The 13,600-nt window shown below is 42.1% G+C and overlaps 1 protein-coding gene across 4 annotated transcripts in view; it reads left to right on the forward strand.

Moving 5' to 3' along the window:
- The first annotated feature begins 466 nt into the window (after nucleotides 1–466).
- The window catches only part of raph1a (Ras association (RalGDS/AF-6) and pleckstrin homology domains 1a), an 81,867-nt gene continuing 68,733 nt past the window's right edge, over nucleotides 467–13,600 (forward strand). For all 4 annotated transcript variants that reach the window (XM_031305094.2, XM_031305243.2, XM_031305164.2 and 1 more), the window contains exon 1: nucleotides 467–699. The gene's annotated coding sequence lies outside the window, so the exon portion shown is untranslated. The remainder of the gene's footprint in view (nucleotides 700–13,600) is intronic.

The following is a 13,600-nucleotide window of genomic DNA, read 5'->3' on the forward strand; positions in this document are numbered from 1 at the left end:
TAAGGCTGTTCAATCAATCAATACAAAAATAAATCAGTAAAGGATATTAATGACAATTTGAATTTGAATTTGTAATATAAGAATGTGGCTATGGCAGTGTGCAAAACAACAGAAATTGAATTTCATTGGTGATGAGAAAGGAAAAGGAAAAGAAATGCATTGCAACACAGTGTTAATGATATCAGAATTTAGTAGGCCTAATATATTGTACAGTGCTGGATTAATAAAGTCTATCCTAGCCTATCCTATTATGAGAATGTAGGCCTACAATACATACAAAAATATTAAATACATGAACATTGTGTTTATTTGAAAAGTTCGGGGACGACATACTTCATGCTGATGAGTAAGCGATTTGTAAAAAAAATAATTAATAATCATATAATCTTTTCCTTTATCATATTTTATATTTTTCACACAGCAGCGAGGAGGGTTTATTGTGAAAGTCACGCCCGGAAGTCCTCCATTTTGCCTGCCTCTAACTTGATGCTGGTGTTAGCGGTGTTGGGATTCAGTGTGGCAGCAGGGGAAATCTGGGATATCTGGGAAAGGGGAGTCGGTGAAAACCGGGACTAAACCGGCAGAAATCCCGACGAAGCCTTGACCGTCACACCGCGGGGTTTCCCACCGGACACTTCTCCTCTGTCTCCCCGTCGGTGGCTGCGATTTTTCTCCCAGAAATCTCCCTGGATCCGCACAGTAAGTAGCCCAATTCCCCTTCACCTAAACGCATCTCTATCCCAACCACAGTCACCCTGCTTTCTCTTTTTCCCTCGCTGTTATTTTTTTTTTTATTTTTGGGGGGGATTTAGAATACACCTCTTCGCCTGTTAATACCGGGACATTTTGGACCTTTATTGTGTGACAAACGGAGAGCGGATCCTTTGATTAGCATCCGCTGTAATAAAAGCCAATTAATCCCGTTAGTGACTGCATGTGTATGCAGAGAAAGGATAAGGGTTGGTGGTGGTGGTGGTGGTGGTGGTGGTGGTGGTGGGAGGGGGTGACAGAGAAAACGACTAGCTTCACAGAAAAAAGGTCTTTTTGATTCACATCAGCCGGTTAAATGCATGTAGTGGTGACTGCATATGCACACAAAGGGGTGATTTGTGACTTTAAGCGCCGTCATTCGTTGTGCATGTGTGTGTTCCCCCCCCCCGTGCTGTATGAAACGCCGCAGGGCCTGCAGCGCACAGACTCCCGGCCTGGATGCGCAGGTTCGCCGGGGAGCAGCAGCCGGCTGACAGCGCCTTCTCCAGCCGGAATATTTGCGTTTAGTGCTGCAGCTCGAAGGCCGGGCGTGCTGAGCTGACATAAGCAAGGCGTGGCATTCATATAGCATTACACAGCCATGGGCGTGTTCCCCCGCAGCTGCCAGCCACACGACTGACTCTTAAAATGTGGAGTTTAGAAAAGAATATATCAGATATATATCACCCTATGTATTAATTATTGTGTGGACTTTTTAATTCAATTTTCTGTAATAACAGCCTGATCAGGGTTTGCCCCAAGTCCCATTTAAAAGCCATTTAAAATTCAGCATCATCAGACATGCAGGCCTGCCATCTGTCTATCTGTCTGTCTGTCTGTCACCCTGTCTCACCATCCTGTCGTCCTGCAATAAATTGTATGCTGTCTCACCGTCTGACGTTTTGCAAGTAAACCATGTCTGTCATGTCTTCCTGCTGCTAGTAGACCTGTCTCTTGTCAAAATTAGATTATTGGCTTATTGGTAGAAACATTTTGATCAGCCATACTGAACATGAGTGTGTATTAGATCACTTCAGGAAGTGTTATATGTAGGCGTAAAGGGATACGTTTCGGTGTAAAGTTGAACATGTTAATGTCAAAGTGAAGATGAAAGATGGCTGTGGGGTCTAGATGTTGGTTTGGTGAGTACAGTGTTTTCATCAGGGATGCACAGAATCCAGGATTCGGCTTCTGATTCGGCCGAATATTGGGCTTTTTGGCTTTTAGAATTTTTTTCCACTGAACCCTACGTTGCACTACGCTGGTCGACGTAATGACGCCGCTGTTGATTACAGGAAGGTGTTTACGTAGGTGGACCGTTCAATGCAGTAGGCTGTGAGAACGTGAAAATGGAACTCAGAAAAAGTGTTGTTGGCAGTACTTTCAGTCAGAAGAAGGCCATTCAAGTCCAGCTACATGTTCAATTTACAATGCCGATTTGTCTCGTGGTGGCAATGACCCTAAACAATACACAACATCATCGCTGTTACAACATTTGCTCTGAAACATCCGAAAGAATACGAGTTGTGCATGAAGGAATCTACAGACAGCAGCCAAAATGTAGCAACTTCAGGTACAGCAAAGGAAGACAGTCACAGCTAAAAACTGTGGACGTTGTTTACTTCATTAATGTGTTTACTGTGTTAATGGACTGAGGATGGGAGGAGGATTCGGTATTCGGTTTCGGCAGAATCTTAACCAGTGGATATGGTATTCGGCCGAACCCCAAAAATCTGGATTCGGTGCATCCCTAGTTTTCATGGCTGACATTTTTTGGTTTACCCTCTCTGGGTGGATTGTTCCGCTGTTTATTGTTACGCATCACTTGTCAAAACAAAAAAATGATTAAAATGATGCAGTTTACGATGTCACTGATGATGTTCGATGTTTTTTCATGCACAGGGTCATGTATGAAAATTTGTTCCCATAAACTGTGATTGATGAGCTAGCCTAATCCTAACCCTGAAAGTGGATTTATAATTCTGCGTCATGGAGTACTGCAGTCCCGCTGTAGTTCCTTTAAGTATAAGATGAATAGTAAAATGATTTTATCCACTGACAGACAGCACTACTGCAGCAGTGTGCCGGCGAGACGATAAAATGCAAACCAGGAAGTCCTGTTTGAAGATTGATTGGCCAATATATTTCTTTGCCAGATGATGTTGGACTGCACTTTGGCAAAAGTTGTGCCAGTATTGAATTTTCTCTCTGGGTCTCATTGAAATAAATAAGGATGCTGGTTTTGATTTAGCGATATCATCAGCCTGAATGTGGCATAGCCCTCTTTGGGTATTGTTTTAAAAACTGTAATACAATATAAAACCTTTAGTTTTGTTATCCAGTACTAAAATGGTACTTTTTAAATCTTACCTTGACAGATATAAACTTATTTTCCTTATTTTTCATTTCACTATAGAGCCAGGGTTGTCAAATGTTAGATGTCTAAATAGAGTAATCTAACCCTGACCCATCTAAATGGAAATGTATCTATTTCAAAGGTTGTTGGTGAGAACTTTTGCCCTTTCCATTGAAAGTGGGCAGTGACCATCTTTCCCTGCCTTTTGTCCAAAGCGAACTGGGATAGGCTTCGACGTCACCGTTGCCCTAAATAGGGAAAATGAGCAGAGAATCTAGATGGTAAAATACCTTTGATTTTGCCAAGACTTCTGTAATTTGTTGTACTCATGCATTGATTGTCCATCACACTGAACTGCATGGCGATTTCATGTGTGATTTTAAACAAACATTTGAACTGATGTTTAATACTATAATTCTTTGAACTAAATTGACCTACAATCACTAGTAATGGGAGATTCTGTAGTCTGTAACCAGGCCCATCAGAGCTGATTTGTAACCATTCGGACAGAATTGAGACGTCTTGTCTCGCGTGCAGCAAAGTGGGGCAGAATTCAGCATCTCCCAGTAGTGTTGAGGGTTAACTGGAGTATAAAAAAATCCCGACTGCCCTACTTCAACTAAAGGCTGCTCTGACTGTCAGCCAGGGCTTCACATCTGAGACCTGCAGGGTCCTGGTTTCCTGATTAGTATCCTTCACTGTGGGTTAGTGTTTATGCTCTGTATTTTCTCAGTGATCCATCTCTAAATTAAGCAGCGTGGCATTATCTTTTGGATTTTCTGTTGATTGAGTTTTGGTAGTTGGTGTTGTTTCCTTCACTTTGATGCCATTTGAACACCTGGTTATCACCACTATGGAGGTGAAGCAGCAGGGAAACCCTGAAACAATGTAGAAATGATTCCTGAAGATGCCAATTTTTAGGGCCGGGAATCACCACGATACGATATAATCACGATACTTGTCTCACAATACGATATTATTGCAATTTTAAACACATATTCACGATATTCTGCAATATATTGCAATGTGTTACCTTTTTGCCAACTTCAAATTATGTCCCCAAAAGGAAAATGTTGTCAACTTGTCAACACAAAGCAATTGATTTCATTATTCTAGGACCAAAAAGTTAAATTCTCATGTGCAATTTTTTTTATAATAAAAGTAAAAGATTGATACTTGGCATCCGTGTATCGACACAATATTGCCACGGAAAATATTGCGATACTATGCTGTTACGATTTTTTTCCCCCACCCCTACTAATTCTATTGTGTTTTGTAATATTGTCATTTCGACAGTAAGATTTTTGTGATATCCAGTTGCTCCACAACACCCTAAAGATGGCAATGTCTGTTCACTTTGCTCCAAAGCCAGAAATCGTGACTTACTGGACAGACTTCATTATGATTTTGCTCTGGGTGTTGGCGGGCCCCTCAGGATGATACCTAATGATGTTGATGACCCCCCCGATCTTTTCTCTTAAAGTGCCCATATTATGAAAAAATCACTTTTTCTGGGATTTGGGGTGTTATGTTGTGTCTCTGGTGCTTCCACACACATACAAACTTTGAAAAAAATCCACCCATGCTGTTTAGAGTGAGATACAGTTTCTGAATGTGTCCTGCCTTCAGTCTCTGGGTGAGCTGTTCAAAATTGGCATGGCTTGTGACGTCACAAGCCGAAACGAGCAGGCTAACCGCAACCATTAGCTCGTAGCGTTAGCATGCTAACGTTAGCATGCTAACGCTAGCATGCTACCTCGTTCTCAATAGCAAAGCACTGCTACAACACACACAAGTTCACCATAATCTACAAAAGAACTACTTCCATGTGCGCCCTCATTTAGAAGTCTCCCAGCTAATCCTGCCTTGTAACTGACCGAAGTTGTAGAAACAGCCTCTTTTACTGTCTATGGAGCTAGCTAGCTGACATGATCTACATCTGAGCTACTGGGCATGTGCAGTGCAATCAAAGATAGTACAGAAGAAGAAGAAGAAAAGAGGTCTCACTCTGTAGCTAAAACAGAGACCAGCTGAAAAGAGGATCTGCAGCAGTGAGAGAGAGCGCTGCAGTACAACAAAAATATGGTGTTTTTTGAAAATTAAACTATGTAAACCTATTCTGGTACAACCTTAAAATACAATTATGAACCTGAAAATGAGCATAATATGGCTGCTTTAAATACCACATTCAGCTCTGAAATTCCACTGACCACCACGTTTGTGTTTAAGATATCTTGTCAAAACCCATCAAATGAAATCTTGCTGTGGATTTGCATTGGCTCTGCAGTTCAACCAATCCCAAGTTCCATTCTCATTACATTTACTGTGTGCTATGTTTTTGTAGTATTCTGTTTTCTTCTACAGTATAGAAGACATCAGTGTACTTTTTTGCACAAACAGGAAATGCTATCAGACTAGAGCCAATTAACATCAATCAAACTGTGACTTTGGAATGTCACCGACAATTAAACTTCAGAAACAATCAAAATGTTTATACTTTTTTTTGCTTCTCTGAGATTTTCCTCCAGCTGTTTTATCACCGTTTAGGCTCTATTTCTCTGTAATGTTTTGCAGCTGTGAGCAGCTCCTACATTTACTTTGCATCTGGGAAAATAGTGCCGAAAAATCAAGCGTTTATGTCAAAAAGTACGGGCTTATCTACTAATGTTAGCTACCGACCGTTACCTTGAAACCATCCAGCAAATAGACGGTACCGTAGGGTAATTTAACTTCACCGCTCATTTTACACACAGTTTAACAACAAAACAAAACGCTGAGTGAACATTACTAGCTACGTTTTTTTAATGTTGGTTTTGAGCGGTATGCACCCCCACTAACCTGGAAAGTGGTTTTAAAACTAACATTAATACAGCGTCTCCTGCAGCGGGGAGTCAGAGGCAGAGGGACCGTCACGGCAATGTTCGCTAACGTTAGCTTCTTGTCTCATCTGGGGTCTGATAAACGGTAAATTCATCGAATTCAGCGTCCTAGCTGTCATATTTCACGGGACACACGTGAGTGAGTGAGGATTTCATGTCGCGGCTTTCGTCGCTGTTGCCTAAGATTGAGTGACAAATAGCACTCGCCCTGTTGTTTATTTGGTTGCCATGACTTCGCGAGTGATGACGTCCTGTCACTGTTCCAGTTGCTCACCCTAAAGGGGAGAGAGAGAGAGCGGATGACAGTTCGCTTGAGTTCGGTAGAGCACACGGCTCTGCAGAGTCGTGTAATTACGACTTTATGACTTTTCATAAACAGCTGAAGGAGCGGCGGTGTACATAGCGGAAACCCTGTTGTGCGTCTGCCCTATTTCTGATACCGTGTCGGCAGACATTTTACCGTGGCGGCCCGCCGCGGTAATATCAACATAGAGGAAACACTGAGTATGAATATTGATGCAGCATACACATACATGGAAACCTACTCAGAATATTTATGTTATATGGAGTCGGGACACATCAGTAGTCTCCAGTAGATGACTGCTTTCATTGGTACCTTCAGGCCTTTCCCCCACGCACCATTAAGTAAAAACAGATCCATATTTAAACTGAAAATATCAAAAACCTAAGAGGCAGATTGCCGGGAAATCAATGAGCACATTCCTGCTTCCCAGAGGATGATTTCAATCCACAAGCTTTCCTATAGCACCGCCAGTGCGCCACCCACAGAGCTAGATGTACCAAGATGTTACAGATGTATGTGGTTAAAGTAATATGGATATAATGATTTTTCATAACCCTCTTATCCACAGTTCATACAGTTTCTTGCTCAGGGGCACTTTAATACATGAGTGTTGTGGAAATTTGCAAACATCTGCATTTCCAGGCTCCGGGGAGGCCTGCATGTGTGCTTCCTCTGGCAGCGCTGCAGTCAACTTGTAAACATCGGACTCAATGTACTCTACTGGTTACATCTGTAACGAGTATTCTTGCTGGTGGCTGGGAGAGGTCACACCAGGTCACCATCTTCTTGTTTGCTTCTTCCTCTCTGTCTGTCTTTTTTTTGTCTTCTCTCTCTCTCTCTCTCTCTCTCTCTCTCTCTCTCTCTCTCTCTCTCTCTCTCTCTCTCTCTCTCTCTCTCTCTCTCTCTCTTTCTTTCTCTCTCTCTCTCTCTCTCTCTCGCCAAGTGAATGGAAAAGTCATCCGTCCTTCTCTCAGGAAATTCCTCCTGGTCCCAGGGGTAAGACGGATAGACAGAGAGGGTGTGAAGGAGCAGCAGAGCAGAGCTGTTACAGAGGGACAACCCAGGCTTCTTATTTAGCCTTTTATTTTGTTGTGAACGTTACACTTTCTTAAAGGTCCAATGTGTGGGAATGTCTCCCATCTAGCGTTGAGATCATATATCGCAATCAACTCTCTCGGAGTATGTCCTGTATGTCCCTTACCAGCTAACGTATTTCAAGATGGCGCATGAATATGGAGCGTCTACCCCAGTGTAAAATGTCAAGCCAACAGGAATACTTGGAATTGATGGTGGTGGTAAATATTCATGAAAAAGGACAAGTTTGTGAACGGGCAACAATTAGATTTTGATAATGAACAACTTAAAACGTTACACACTGGACCTTTAAACCCAGTTCAGACCAAAGATTCACAACGAGACGTGACTGTCTTAGAACGTCGCAGGGAAAAGTTTCAGCGGTCTGAACCGGTCCGTCTCGGCTCGACTCAAACCAGCTGATGGTTTCGCTGCGACTCAACCGTTCAAGTCGCAGAGGCTGGTTTTAGAACGTAAGAGACGTCACCTGTTTCAACAGCCAATATAGACGTCTGCTGATAAAGTCAGATATAAACTATAGAATTAAAATGTTCCATAATCAATTTTCTTTATGTTACAAACAGCTTGTCGAAATGTCAGAGATTTTTTGACGGAGCCTCAACGACCGCCCGAAAGCACGGTAACGAGAGTCTGAAGAGAGAGAGAGCGCCCAGCGGTGTTAGAACAAAGCAGTGAATCGGAGAAATAAAACGTGTTTTCGCCGTGTTTTCATCACTAGCAATGCAACTGTAGCAAGCATCTCACTATCACTAACCTTATCCACATTCACATTTAGACGAAACAAGTGATATATCCAGCTACAAAAAAGCCTAAAAGTCGGAAGTTAGAACGGAAGAACAAAGAGGCGTTGTCATGGAGATGATACACCATCTCGTCTCGTCTCATTGGTGTGAACTGGCAGCTTTCAGAGCGCTGCAGACCGACGCGTTGCAAGAAGTTGCAAGTTTCAACTCGTCTCGTCACGAATCTTTGGTCTGAACTGGGCTATAGCATGTTAAATAGAACTACAACGGTAACACTTGAAGGTATCTACATAAGAGTGACATGACACTGTCATGACACATGAACCCTAACTCTAACTCTAACCATAATTTGTCATGATAAAAACCGAATGATACTTACTAAAAGAAGCGTTATGTCATAAACGTTTATGACTTGTTTATAATGTTTATGACACGTTCATGACAGTGTCATGTCACTCTTATGTAGATACCTTCAAGTAAAGTGTAACCCTACGAAGATTAATTGATTAGTAGGGTTGGGCATCGTTTTTGATTTTAACAATTCTCATTCCAATTCCGACTCTTCCTTTCGATTCCGGTTCTTATCGATTCTCGATCCCGATTCTTTGAGCGGTGGAGTTGAAACGGGTCACATGCTTAAGAGGAAACATTTATTTTGATTCAATGGGGATTTACAGTTTTACCGGGCTTTTTTTTTTCAATATAGATGAAAGCCACATTAGAGAGCCACTTCCTGTGCTCCGTGGCTGCAGCACAACAAGCGCCAGGAAATATACGCTGGCCGCTACGGAAACCAAAACTTACACGTGTTAAATTTGGAACCGATGATCGGATTCAAAACTACATTTTCCAAACGATTCATTTTTGAAACGATTCCAAGTGGGAACCTGTTCTCGACGCCCAATCCTATCCATTAGTTGTCAACTACCAAATTCATCTGCAACTGTTTTGATATTCGATTAATTGGTTTGAGTCAAAAAATTCTCTGATTCCACCTTGTTAAATGTGAATATTTTCTGAATAGTAAACTGAATATCTTTGAGTTGTGGACAAAACAAGACATTTGAGGATGTCATCTTGGGCTTTGGGAAAACACTGATCCACATTTTAACCGTTGTATAGACCAAAACAACTTATCCACTCATATCGACAATGAAAATAATCGTTATTTGCGGCCCTAATGTTAAAGCAGTTGTGAATAAGGACTGTTTTGACACTTTTCGTCCATGGTGCATTCAAGAAAAGCTCAGACATTTGAGATCAGGCACCTACAAAGCCATCAATTTAATGCAAGAAAATCATTCATTATTAATCATATTTCATGTGTCCATTACCTTAAATTGGATTCAAAACAAGTGCCCAAATGTGAACTCAATAGCACTAACCCTATAGTACAGTGCCTTGCGCTGTAGTGTAAAGTGTAATGCAGCACTCCTGTGTAGTAGTCTACTCTACAGTGCAGTCTGTTTTGCTGTGTCAGTGCTGAACCTGCAGAGACACTCACAAATTAAACAGCATCAGGACCTGTGTGTGTGTGTGTGTGTGTGTGTGTGTGTGTGGCATAGACTGTGGAAAAAGATGGACGACACATCTTCACTTCCTCCCACTATAAAACAGAGAAGCCAGAATATCGGGGATACAAGCGCTGCCACCTTGTTATTTTGGAGCCAGAGTCGACGGAGTAGCGATTGGCGATGGTAGGCGAGGTATCCAAGTCCCGCCCATACACCCGCTCGATCAATCGCGAGTCAATCACAGCTGTCAATCATGGCGTTTCACCCCGTTTTTTGGGGGTCTTCAAGAGCTTAGCGCGGTTAAATGTTTGGTCCCGGCTCAGAGTGTTAGAGCCATGGGCCTCTCGGTGGCACAGATAATAACCAAAGCAAGCCTGAACCTGCTCAGCCGCCTCGGTAGCTTAACAGCCATGTTCACATGTATAGTAATAAAATGGCCTAGTTTCAGTCGGCTTGAGATTAGATATTGGATTAAATTATAAAGCAAAACAGAGCTGTAGATCTGAACTAAATCCTAGGTGTTTAATTTGAATACAGGAAAACTGAATTACTATCATATAAAAATCAAAGGACTTCAATAAAAAAAAAAAAAAAGCTTATAGAATTAACTTAAACATCAATCAGGACTCCAGTGGAATGTGTGTGTGTGTGTGTGTGTGTGTGTGTGTGTGTGTGTGTGTGTGTGTGTGTGTGTGATGGTTTTTCTGCTGTTGTTGAAACAGGCATCTGGCAGCTGAATGCAGTGACTCAGCGTGTGTGCCTGTGTGTGTGACCCGCTCTCACACACACACACACACACACACACACACACACACACACACACATAGAGACAAACACGTAGCATTAATGGAGTATCCAGATGAGTTAACCGTACTCCAGTTTCCTCTGTCTCCCCTTAGTTAACCGCTCTGTAAAGTAAACACAAAGGACCCATACACAAACCGCAAATCAGTAAAAGGGCTTGTTGGTGTGTTCAGAGTATCCTTAAATGTTAGTACATAGTACACAGAGGTCAGGGATGCCTTTTAGAAAGCTGAGGTTGGTCCTAAGGACATTCCTCTCATAGTCCCAGTGATGTGGTCAAAGAACAAGGAATTGTGGGAAAACAAACAAGAAGTAATGTTTCACTGGTTGGCGCATTCCAGTCGTCACAGCTGACTGACAAATCCAGTCAGCTGTTTATACAAAATAGAAAGAAAAAAAAAAGAATTTCGGGACTCAAACAGGCCTACATTCAGTGCTTTACTTTGAGAGAAAAAACTTCAGTAGTTTGAGAATAAACTTGTTTTTCTGTTACAAAAACAACTTTATTTAACAAAAGAAGACAAATGTATTAAATGTTGCTGCTGTACAAGAATAAAGTAGTAGTAAAGTTTTTAATTTAAGGCTTTGATGCTCAAAGTACTGGACGCATTTTGGTTAAGTATTGAGATTCAGTAGCCAGCCTGAACATTCATTTAATTATCTTCAGACACAGTCCGATTGTTAAAAGCAATCAAAATTTAGAAAAAATGTATATTTGACAGCAGTGAATATATAGCTGCGTCTAAATATAACGACATCATGGCTTTAGCTTTGTTTTTATACGTTCCTTTACTGTTCTTGTTTGTATAGAGTGAAATGTTTGTGTGGATCTGTTGTGGCTTTGGAAGCTTTGGAAGCTTTGGACAGGATTCTGTTCAAACTCCCTTCATCTCCAGCTCGAAGAAAAGCGTTCAAATACAGTTTTCAACCAACAGCAGCGGCGCTGTCTGTCTCTCCTTAATTCCAGACAGATGTAGAGTTATTCTGGCCGCCGTTGCTGTGTTACTGCACAGCCCTCGTTCTTGGAAAATGTAATCTCATTTCTTCTTGTTTTTTTTTTCCACCATTTAAAAAAAATCTTTCATTTTTCCCTTTCGTGTTTTTCCTCCGCTGCATTACTCTCGCCAAGCCACTTCCCCCCCTCTCTCTATTTCTCTCTGTCTCTCTCTGTCTCTCTGTGTCTATGTCCCTCGACCCTCGTGGAGATCCAGGGGCAGGCTGTGCAGCTGGGAATCAGGGCCGTCGCATTGACTGTGTCGAACCGAGGCGGACGCTGTCTCCCTTGTTTTTAGAAAAATTCCGACTTAGAAGTGGTGGAAGAAGCATTCAGATTCAAATTCATTTAATCTTTATTGTCCATCAGAAGGCGATGGAAATTTGTATTTGACGTGGCTCACAAGTAAAAAATAAAAAATACAGAATCCACACAGAGTAAAAATCTGTCTGGTTGGTTTCTTAAAAATACATAACATGTTGAAAAAAATCCTGTCGAAAAGAAGAGCCAGACATGGACACAGCCAAACAGATAATGCACGAGCAGCAGCATTACAGATGGAAAGAGTGAAGTTAGCTGTTAGCGCGTTAGCTTAACTTCGTAGTACAAAGCAGTAAAACAAGTCACAGAAAAAAGTGCTAATTATACACTGAGGTGTGTGTGTGTGTGTGTGTGTGTGTGTGTGTGTGTGTGTGTGTGTGTGTGTGTGTGTGTGTGTGTCTCAGGGTGAAACGAAGTGCGAGTGCGTTTGGGGTTTGTCGGTTGGTTGTTTGGTCGGCCTGGTTTGAAGTAACTGTTGACACAGTAAGTTGTGAGTGTGTGCACGTGTGGGTGTCCAGTGGCTTGGAGAAACTGTTGATACTTTAAGTCTGTTTTCCATTGCTCATACCAAGAGAGAAAACTAAAGGCATTGAACCTGTGTGTGTGTGTGTGGTTGGATTTGTGTGTTAATGTTATGGCTTGGTGTACGCCTGGAACAGCTACTGTTTTTCTGTCCTGGCTCCTTTCATACGTGAAAACACACGCACACTCACACGTGAACCGAGTCCAGACCAAACCACAGCGACCTCCTATATCCAGACAGCTCTCCAGCACAGATGGAAAGTATGTGAGCGTCTGCCGACTTTTGTCTCCGTGTGAATCAAAACAGTTTGGACGTAGATTAACACGGCGCGGCTCTCGCTGCTGTCTGCATGGAGAGAGTGCGTGACTGGATCAGCTGTGACCGAGGTCATGGCTCAGACCTACACCACTCATTGTAGCTGTACTGTAGCACCCACTGATGTACAGAAATGACTGGACAATATTTCACTTTTTTATTTTTTTGGACTACACAGCTTAGACCTTCAGGCTGGTTTGGAAAAATGTGTGGATGGAAAGTGAACTAGAATTAAGCTCGCCTACTTCAGCAATTACTGTGTAGGTGTCTTTCAACAAGGAACAGTCCGCCCAAAACTCCTCAACTCTGTTCAAAAAACAGATGTACTTTGCATTCAGTGTATGTTTCTTCTTCTTGTGGACAAGAGTAGGGCTGATGATATGACTCCACATCCAGATATATTTTTAGTAGAGCGTAGTCTGGCATTGCCAGACCTGTCTCCACAGCGCTGTGGAGTAAGGACTGGCCCTTTCACACATACACAGTCAGCGGGTTTTTTTGTTGCATTTCTTTAAACCAATCACAGTCGTCTCGGAGGGTGCTAATCTCCGGTCCCAAAGACGGTGGATCTGTAAAATGGTCTCGGGAAGGAACTTGTTTTGGTGGAACATTTGCACCCCTCAAAAGAAAACACTTAAAATATTAAATTAAGTTAGCTGTTCACACAATACAGTAACGTGAGCTATTTAAATTAGCTGTATACTTAGTTAAAGGACATTTGCTCTTACCAGTGTATCGCCGTTTTGTCCATAGCAAATCCCCGCCATCCGGTCCCGAAACGTCCCAGTTAGAGAGTAAATGCCGTAATCATAATTCTTTGTATATCTTTACAGTCATTCCCAGAAATAACCAGGCAGGCCTGCCTTGTAGCACGGTCCAAATCTTCTCCAAAACTTGCCAATATTAGTGTGAAACGTTTGCTTTGTAGCTCGGAGGTTCGGGTTGCTGTTAAGAACGTAAACACACACAAAAAAAGCACAAGTTGAGGGACATCCGGCCGAA

Source organism: Sander lucioperca, chromosome 8, assembly GCF_008315115.2.
Source record: "Sander lucioperca isolate FBNREF2018 chromosome 8, SLUC_FBN_1.2, whole genome shotgun sequence".
Classification (NCBI taxonomy): domain Eukaryota; kingdom Metazoa; phylum Chordata; class Actinopteri; order Perciformes; family Percidae; genus Sander; species Sander lucioperca.